This window comes from Lepisma saccharinum, chromosome 25, assembly GCF_977018435.1.
Source record: "Lepisma saccharinum chromosome 25, izLepSacc3.1, whole genome shotgun sequence".
NCBI lineage: Eukaryota > Metazoa > Arthropoda > Insecta > Zygentoma > Lepismatidae > Lepisma > Lepisma saccharinum.
Genome location: NC_139253.1, coordinates 34,302,577 through 34,313,528, shown reverse-complemented (window position 1 = coordinate 34,313,528; position 10,952 = coordinate 34,302,577).

Here is a 10,952-nt window from a genome sequence, read left to right as displayed (position 1 = left end):
CAGCCGCTAAGGTGATGCTGTCCGTTTTCTGGGACTGTGAGGGAGTCATCCTGACCGGACTACCTGCCACAGGCTCACACAATCACAAGTGACTATTATTGTCATCTCCTAGCTCGGTTACGTCAAAACTTGAAGGTAAAAAGGCAAGGAAAGCTCACAAAAGGAGTGCTGCTATTGGCAGACAAAGCACCAGCTCATTCTGCCCATGCACCCATTTCGAAAACAGTTCAATTAGGATACGAAATTTTGTCCCACCCTCCATATTCCCCAGACCTGGCACCGAGTGACTTCTTCCTCTTTCCGGAAATGAAGCGTCCACTCAAAGGACGCCACTTTGACACGAGGGAAGATGTCATTTCTGAGGTGGAACAGTGGATTCAGGCCCAAAATGCAGTGTTCCATAAAAACGGGTTACGCAACGTGAAAGACCGCTGGCAGAAATGTGTCACCAAGCATGACGACTATGTGGAGAAAGAATAATACCACCATGATTTTGTACTTGTCCAAAGTTGTTTCCTTCCGGGTGATTGCACGAACTTTTTGATACCCCCTCGTATGTAAAGAATAATGCATCTTTGAAAGAATAAAAATAGAGTATGTGAAGATAAAGAATTAGAAAGAACCTTAATCTTCCTTTGTACTTTTGATGCACAAATGACAAGAGAAGAAAGAAAATTAGAAGTAAATCAAAATGATTAGAGTTCTTACAAATAACTTTTCATTTAATGACCTCTTATATTTAATCATTAATGTATGACACAGTCCCGAAATGAAAAAAAGGAAAACTATTTTTAAGGTTCATTCCCAAGCATTTTCTAAGACATTTCTCCTTTATGCTTTGGCGCTGGTCTTTGCATTTCAAAATCGAATCTAAATCGGCCTTATGAATTTTCCTTTAATTGTATTTGGAAAGTTGAAATTCAAAAATGTATACAGGTGATGGGAAAAGTACATCAAAATTCTGCTTAAACTGAAATATGTAAACGATATGAAATAAACTTGGTACATATTAAGGAAATAAACCCTGACACAAACAAAAAAGATGTAAACCTTGGACAAGAAACAGCCACATGGTAACATTTACGGAACAAAAATAATGCTATGCGCAAGAAAAAACAAAAATATTTGCTACGGATATGAGCAATTAAAGGAAAATTCGAAATATTTCAAGGTCTAGTAACCATGCTTGCCTTATTCGCAGCTCTTCAACTACAAAAGTTCCAATCAAAAGCCAATACAGTAGGTAGACTCTGAAAATATATATGGATATGCGGTGGCCCAGTCGGTAAGGCGACTAGCCGTCATGTGGGAGACCCAGGTTCAGTTCTTGAAGTGGGTGATTTTAATGTTCTCTTGTTTACCAAACCTGCAATAGATGGTTGCCTGGAGGCAACCCTAGCGGCCAGAACATGTTGCTGATCACATCATCTGCACAAAAGCCGTGGGTGTGAAGGCGTGGAACCCTTAATGTATCTACAGGGAGGTTATTTCAGTCGTTTACCGTGAGAGCGTCGGCCGCTCGGCGGCCCCTTCATGCAACAGATCCCGGCAAATTGCGTTAAGGTAGTCCGTAACAGAAACAGCTTGTTTTGTAATGTTTCCACTTTTCACAATTAAAGTCACAATTACAATTGAAATAAGCACGTAAATACCTTGTCGCAAGGATGCTGGAAAAGGTGTCCTCCCAAATACAAATATTTATGGCACCTTATTTCTGACATCTAATCTTAGATTAGACATCGCTACTTTATCATCAGTTGTCGCGAGAGCGCCGGCAGCTTATCGGGGAGTTGTCAGCCGCGAGAGGGCACTTCATACTGCACCTGTCGGCAGTGATACCAACCGTAGGGACATGTCCCTACGCATAGGGACTTTTCACTATATATCGCCCCCGTAGGGACGTAGGGACAGATTTGCCAAATGAAGGAAAACGTAGGGACTATTTTCAATCTTGGTAAATAACATTTTATTATGCAAAGGTGCAAAGCTTACTCGCCAGTCAGTCGCACTTTCTTCGTTTTCGCTTTGGAATGAATGGATTAGTTTATCTGGATACTTTAGCGAGGAGGAGAAAAAAGAACTAACTAACAAATCTCCATCAGAATTTTGGAACATGTTATCAGTTACCAAGAACTTTCAAGGCAAGTTCTTTTTGGAAAACATTTTCACTCTCGCGAAAATAGTGCTAACATTGCCACATTCTAACGCGGAAACGTAAAGAATATTTTCAGTGTTAAGTGATACAAAAACAAAAAAGAGAAATAGAATGGGACCAGAATTGTTAAAGACTGCAGGAAATACAGCATCACCAACCAACATCTATCTCTTCACAGGAGCAGCATGTATGAGTTCAGATAACATAAACAACAGTAAGTGACTCAACGTTATTCATTAGGGGTTTGCGGATCCCGAAAAGTCGGGATCGGAAAAAAAAATTTCCCGTCCCGATTCCGATTTCGGGAAATGACTTTCCGACTTTTCGGGATCCTGAGCAGTCGGGAAATACCGAATGGTCACTTTAAAAAGTCGTTAATTCTCGACGTTTTCTGCATTGTAAGTTTCTGGAACTTATCGGAAATTTTAAGTTTTTATTCTACAAATTCAAAAACAAACACTTAAAGTGAAAATGACGTGTAGAATTCGAGATTTCCAGGGCTTCGGAAATTTCCCGTCCCGAAAATTTCCCGACTAGGTCGGGAAATTGCAAATTTTTGCCGTCCTGAATTTCGGGATTTAAAAAATTCCCGTCCCGATCCCGTCCGGACCCAAAAAAATCTGTCCGTACACCCCTATTATTCATTAAGGCAAGAATTTACAATACCGAACCATTCTGTAATTTCTATGCTACGTCTTATACTCACGAAATAATTAGACGTGATCATTTATCTCAAGTTAACATGTTGGGGTGAGGTGAAAAAATTGTTCATTAACGTTTAGAAGTTGTAAAATAAGCTTTTCAATTCTCGCAATGATTCTCCGTATACAAGTATGGTAGCCATATTTGTTGATATGAACAATTGACGTTCGCAATTAGTTACGCTGTCTACAGCGTTGCCACACTGTTGATTTCATACTTGGAGAGCATGGATCGTGTAAGAGTGGCGGAAGAGAACAGTAAAAAAGTTGTTAATGATGTATAGATTTTTAGGTGGAATATGCAGGAGGATTGCAGTGGGCTAATTAATAAACTTATGGATTTCGGTATATTGCCCAAAGAAGGTGCTTACATGTGACAGTGACAATCACGATGTAGACGAATATGTGGAATGTGGACTGATTTGATTACAGGTAAGTTTGGCAACAGTGCATCGATCGTAAAATTGCAGAATACGAAAATGGCGTCTTCGATGATGAACGTTTGCCGTTAAAGTGTTACGAAAATAAGATTTTTTATCGGTTCGTAATCAGAATTAGCGCAAAACCATTCACGGATAGCCCCACTGACCATTCTCGATAAGGTTAGGTTAAGTTAGGTTAGGCAAGGCGAACATAGTTAAAATTTGGGGTCGAAAAACCATGCAAACCCCACAAACCATTGACGGATAGTCCCACGAACCATTCACGGTAAGGTTAGGTTAGGATAGGCAAACATAGTTAAAATTTGGGGCCGTAGTAATATCAGGAATGTATATTTCGTTTTTTAAGTATTGGAAACACAAAATCTTCCGGTAAATAATGAGCAATAGCGCCGATCGCGGACCACTCAATTTAACTTATTTTGCAATTTCTACATGTGATCCCCAAATTTTAACTTCAAATTCGTGATTAGAGGCCTCAATTAGTGAGTATGCGAAATATTACAAAAATCTGGGAGGGGTTTTTATGTACGATAATAACGTGAGAACGAACTTTTGCAGAAAAGTGGTCAGGCAATTACGAGAGACAGGATCTCTTGAACCTAAGAAACGTGTTGTATTGCTGTTGAAGGAGGTCATTTTCAACATCTCTTATAACACAGGAGGTTAGTGATCATCATTATGCGCCGGGATGCTGTCTTCCCTTTCTGTCAACTGAGGATAAAGTAGCGACGTCTAAGCTATGATTAGATGTCAGAAATAATGTGCCAGAAATATTTGTATTTGGGAGGACACCTCTTCCAGCATCCTTGCGACAAGGTATGTGCTTATTTCAATTGTAATTGTAACTGTAATTGTGAATACTGGAAACATTACAAAACAAGCTGTTTCTGTTACGGACTTCCTGTAACGCAATTTGCCAGGACCTGTTGCATGAAGGGGCCGTTGAGCGGCCGACGGTCTCGCGGTAAACTACTGAAATAACCTCCCTGTACATATACATAGATATATAGATAAATAGTGTATGTGTGGGTATAGGTGTAGTATGTCTCCACATTTAATCACAGCAGTATATCCACATTCTCGACATACGAAAATCGGAGGAACTGATCCTTTGTATGTTTTCTTTATTTTACTTTCACGTAGGTAAGGCTAGGGTAGGGTACGTTAGGTTAGGTTAGGTTAGGTTAGGAGTGTTCACTGGTGTCATGTTCTTTGCAAACATTTTCATCATTCTTCTAAAAGTTCTTTCACTGAACACTCCTAACCTAACCTAATCTAACCTACGTGAAAGTAAAATAAAGAACTTCCAACCTATTCAAATGTGGAGACATACTACACTTATTGTCTTTCTTCTTCTTCTTCTTCTAATGTGGAGACATACTACACCTATACCGTATGTGTGTGTATGGAGACAAACCAAAAAACCTGTCTGTATTTAAATTTCCTAAACACGTCCATTTTCCCGTAACGGGTTAAACGTAATTTGTCTGGAAATAACAAGAAGAATACTTTATCCGCAGAAACTCCTGTCTGTCAGTAACTGGGAAACATATATATCGAACTTTTTCGCACTCCAATGTAGTCAGTTTCTGACATGCACGAGAGCGACTTGTGAAAAAAAATTACTGATTACACTCTATCTTGGAAACTCAATGCCGGTAGCAAGTATGGACACTGCTCCATGGCAACATGAATTCAAATTCCAAACCATGATTTCACAAATAATGTAACCATCTGGCGATGAATATGCTTCCTAGGTTTCCAACATTGTTTAAAGACTCTTTAAATCTATCACTCGATGAAGCTGTAATTAAAATCTGATTACACTTCAAGCCAAACTCATTTCTTGTGTTGTTTCATTAATTACATCTTTTTTTTTAAAAAAAAAAAAAAGTGTTCATTTGTCATATACTTGGACGATTTGAATATTCGTCTGTTAGTTTTTGAAAATTCTCCTATCTGGAACAACTCTTCGATATTGTTGTAATATGAATTTCACACGGAATCTTATGCTACTTATCAAAATATTAATTAATTCATTATGCATGCTGTTTTCTAACACCTTTCGAATGAAGTGGAAATTGTGGCTGCGTCAACACTTAGGCTATTTGAACCAGTCAAAGGGGCACTCATTACTTGTAAGGACAAAACACCGAGCAACAGTCCTCGCCAGAGTCTCAGTGGCCGGCAAAAACGCATTTTATCAGGGTGTACTACGTGGAAGTGTGGGTCTACACCCCTCTAACACCTTTCATCAAATTTAATATTGATTTGAAATCACAGATCCATCTCTTGCGTATAATATGGACAACTTAAAGAAATTGATAGCCCATCATTGTCGTCATCATTATTATTGTAACATGCTGAAACTATTTTTATTCACTGTCACTATTCTTTCATTCTATAATTTTATTGTAATACACAAAATTTCAAATTACAAGGTTAGACCAACATTACAGCCCATGAGGACTAGTCTTGAAGCAAAGTGGTAAATTCTTTTTAAAGAAATAAAAAGTAGCGCTTTAAAACCGCAAGAATTCAGAGGGAAAATTAGATAGAATATTGGTCTACACACAGAATCCGCACAGTCAACGGGAAAAGAAATAGTAGGCAAATTGTCCATCGCTATTTTCATTATTTTTTATTCTACATCCTGTGTTGGGTATTGTCCTCTACTTATTGGCGTTTCTTAATTTTAATTTATGATCATCACCTTTGGAAAACAGACTGAATTAAAATGGTGATGGACAACTCACCTACCATTTCTTTTGCCGTTGGGTGTACAAATAATACCGGTACGTATATAGCATACCGCGGGTTCGAATCCTGACCTGGGAATTTGTGTTCTTTGTGAGTATCCCTTCACTAATTTCATCATCCCCATCGTCGCAATTAGCCAAAAGGAGAAGAAAAGCGGTGCTAAATAACGAAAATCAAAATAAATGTATATTATAAATAAGAACTTCCACAAGTGTCTCTGTAGTGGAGTCTAAAATTCTTTCATTTGCTCGAGGTACCATTCCTTCTTCCTGCGTCACTGAAAAAAAAACATTTCTGGTGAAAAAGGGAGTGAATTGGCAACAGTGTTGGTCTACATCCACGGAAACTGGATTCGGTGCAAATGCTGAGATGAATATCAGAGCCGCGGGAGTACGCAAATGCTCTCCCTGTCATTGGTTTTGTCGCTGTGCTCGAATTTCACTGCATACTTGTCGACTTGCGAAAGAAAAGGGAGGGAGAATCTCTTTATTGCGGGGGAGGAGAAGCAATTAAAGGGAACATCGCCAAATGCGAGGGTATCTTACGATGTTCCGGTAAGGTTTCAAACTTATTTGAATATTATTCTCAAATAGGCTATCGGGGACTGGACCTACAGCTTAAAGTGCGATTCGAACTAGTGTGCAATGTGCCTCCATCAGTGCTTAAAGTGGTTTCAGAAGCCGGAACGCGAACCACAAATGATTAAATTGAATTGTTGTTTTAGGTCCACTTTATGCACAGAAAGGCTAATCGGGACTGGACCTACAGTTTAAAGTGGGATCCGAACCACTAAGTGCCTCCACCGCCAACCACAAATGAATAGACACAAAGTAATACTACTACTACTACTACTACTACTACTAATAATAATAATAATAATAATACATGTACGTTCGTGAATGGGTTTCGAGATACCTTTCGATATATAGGCATAACGATTCATGCACATGGATATTTCAGGATGTATATAACAGCTAGAAAAATGCTTGCATGTGAAAGATGTCTAAAAGTGTTGCCAATGCAACAAAAAATTGCTTAAATCGGTCTGTGTGTACACAAGACACGCGCTCTGGAAAATGACATACAGAAACTATGCTCACGGTGTCTTAAACACAGGTCCAACTTATTAAATTCCCCACGCATCAGGCGGCAACGGCAGTATACGCATCGCGTTGTTGCTGAATAAATATCACGTGAAAAAGAATCGCATTCTGCATACGCTAGAAAGAATGGAGCATCGTAGCTCAGATAAGCGGCTTAAGGGATATATCATGAACCAGAACACGTAGAGTGAATGTCGTAGGTTATTGAGGTACTAAAGAAGCACGAACGTAGCAAAGATTGCCTTTTATGCAAAGAAAAAATGAAAAGTGCCGAAGGAGATATAAAAGTATGGTATTTCTCATGGAGCTGAGAAAAGCGATAAAAATATTTATTTGTGGCCTTCCCCTTAGTATTGAACTCTCCACTACATCAATGGAGATTGTAGTGTAAATACGCAATATTGGATCGTAAAAATATGACATGTACTTTTAACGTGTGTTCAAGTTTGAATTTAAGCAAGATAAGTTACTTACAAGAGGATCCTGCGAAGGAAAACGATATAGTATTATGCTGTATCGTGTAGTCATGGAAAAAATTACTTCCCCCATAGACCCTTAATACCAGTAGTCTTATGGGGAAAATATTTCTTTCCAAAACTAAGTACTAAAATAGTCGGCCTTCGATGGTCTAACGGTTAGTGAAAAGTCAGCAAGTATGTGTTGAACCCAATATAAGGTATTTTTCTTTGTTAGCTGTAAGTATTAACGCTAGGATTTAGTTGACTTTGCATCTTTTTACCGAAGGTCCAATACATTGCTCTGTTAGAAATGTTCATGAGTTTCATAACAAAATGGGCAAATACACAGCATCTTTATGTGAGAAGAGACATTTCTTTTTTATTATTATTATTATTTACTTACAAAGCAACCCACTTGTTTCTCGCCAGTACGAAAGTTGTAGAACAACTACTTTGGCACCATGGGCGCCCGCAGGGGGGCAAGAGGGGGCACTTGCCCCACCCCCCGAGATTTATGGAAAGAGTTAATGTAGTTGGAATGGTGAAATTGTAGAGATATTTTATAACAAAAGTATTGTTTTCTGTGACTTACAAGCCGTAAGTTACGGTAACTATTATTATTATTATTATTACGTATTTGAAATAGGGTTACATTTAAGCTTACAGTCTATTTTACACTGATTAACTATAAAAACAGCTTCTTGTCCTACATAAATTAATGTTAAGTATACAGTTATGCAAATTGCAGATATATAGAATATGGAAATATGGAATATGGAAATTACAAATGTATGAAATTTAAAAAAAAAACATTAGTAGCACTAGTAGTAGTAATGTAATAATAACAAAAATAAAAACAATAATAACAGCAGTACTAATAGCAATATAATAATAATAATAATACAAGTTTGTGACTCTGCCCCCCCCCCTCGAGAAAAATCCTCAGGGCATCCTTGTTTGGCGCCATGAAATGTGGTAAATCCTTCATTCTGGAACAAAGGCCTGGTGAAAAAGGTGACACGTGACTTAAAAAAAAGGTCGTGGGACGGTTCGAAAAGAAGTAGACAAGAAAATTATCCTGGTTTTGAACCAAAATGGAGGGATTAGCACTCTGTTGGCTTGCTGATATTCTGTGTGTGGGGGGTGGGGTGGAAATCTACTGAGGAACTACCAGCGAATTTGCAAACTGGTGGAGGTGGAAAGGGGTTTTTCAATATTCAAGTCTCTGTATATCCTAGCTTACCCGTGCCGTACGAGAAACTTACTTACCTGAGATGGGGGGGGGTGCTCACAGGCCCACACTTTTTTTAATCACTAAAATTCAAGAAACCATCTTGTTATTGAATTGCTTCTCGCTCATAGAAGTTCAGTTATTTATTAACTATAATGATTACAAAAAATATCATGTAATTAATAACAAATAATAATTCATTATTGCATAAGTGTTACGCCCATATTTTACCATTCGTTAAAACTTACAAAAACCATAATATTATTTTATTAATGCTTCTTTGTATAAAAAGGGGCAGTTGTTTATTAATTATAATAATTACAAGAAAATACCATCATTACCAATCAGTGGCGATGATTATGGGGGCAGTTGCCCCCCACTTTTTGCTGCTTTTGTTCCCGCACTAGGCTAAACCTTATACACTAAGGGAAAGTAAACTGACCTTGACTACCACTTTTGACACCTTTCCCCCCTCCCCCGTAGTTTTGGTACCCACCATTTGTACATTTATGTTTTTTATGAACAAAACGAATACAGAATATTAAGAACACCCTAGGTAACAATGTAATTTTTTTTTTTATTTTTTAATAAAAAATTTCGCAGTTGAAAAATTTAAAAAATAGAGGTGGAAGGCCTGACAGCCCCCTTCCCCCTCGGGTATGCTAGGGTTGAAACAATCGGCAGTTACTTTCCTTTGACAAACTACGTATGTTGTTAGTAGAGCATTGCAATACAGGATTATTAAAATGAACACGTGTGTTTGTAGTAAAAGAGCATTTTGAAATTATTGCAATAAGAGCATTTTTTGTGGTTTTTGGGTCATTATTGCATTTTTGTACTGCATTTTCTGGTATTTTTATTGTGCATTGAAATCCTAGCACTAGTATGCCCTACAAAGTCGATGTAGACCAAGTCACGTGACCTTTGAAAGATCCTATTGGTTGATTTCGACGAGAGATGCTCAGCAGGAACGATTAGTAAACATATGGACGAGCTGAGTTGAGAACTAACCAATGGGGACGCCCAAATGTCTCGTTCTTCTGTTTAGACTTGCTTCGTTCTTGCTCTAGTTGGAGAGTAGCTTTATTATGTGCCGTCATGTACTTATTCACATTTATTTATGTTATTTCACGTAGAGTTTCTGCTTCCCTTGGCTAATTGTGACGATTATGACGAGTTTTAGATAAATGGATGAAGAGATTTTAACACAGGAGGCCAGGACTCGAACCTCGGACAATCGGTGGTGAGATATTCAACACAAAACATTCAATCCGGTCGGCCGTCGATACTGCTATTGCTTATCCGGTGGCGGAGCGGTCAGATCACATCTCGCTGACAAACATTCCGGGTTCGAATCACGGTCTGGACATAGACGTTCCCTGTAAGTGTTTCACAAAACGTCCCCAAGGCTGAAACACTGAGCAAGTGAGCTTCGGAACACCATTTTTGTAATTCTTAAAGATGGCGCCTCTTCCGCACACTTGCGCCAGTGAAGATCAGTGGTTCCTTGCTCTCTGGAAGCCTAAAACTTTCAGAAATATTCCGGTAAATGTAAATTCAAAACCTACATGCAGGCTTACCACACCACAAGTTTACAAATGGAGGAAGAAGTTTGGCAATGGCCTCGGTTCTCAGGCAGACGGGTGGAAAGTGCTTCGCAGTAGCTCATGCTGCACGTGCACCCCCAAGGTTCTTCTTCTTGGAGTATACAGGCACTAGGGGTGCAAGGAGTGACCCTTTCTCAAGCCACCCAAATGTCATCCTCCTTCCATGTAGTACACCCTGTACTGCATTATGCATACTAGCGAGGTTCTGGCGTCTGGAGGCCTCCCCGATAGCGCAGTGGTAGCGTCGTTACCTTGTAATCAAGGGGTCCCCGGGTTCGATGCCCGATGGAGACACATAGTGTATCGGATACCACTTTAAACTGTAGGTCCAGTCCCGATTAGCCTTTTTGTGCATAAAGTGCACTTAAAACTTCAAATCAATCAATCTGGCGTCTCGACTCACAGCCAGTTTAATCCTCCGTGGGACTCGTGTTATGTTGTCCATATAGGTACAGTGGGATCCATGAGTATTACCGTGCAAATTGTCCATGACT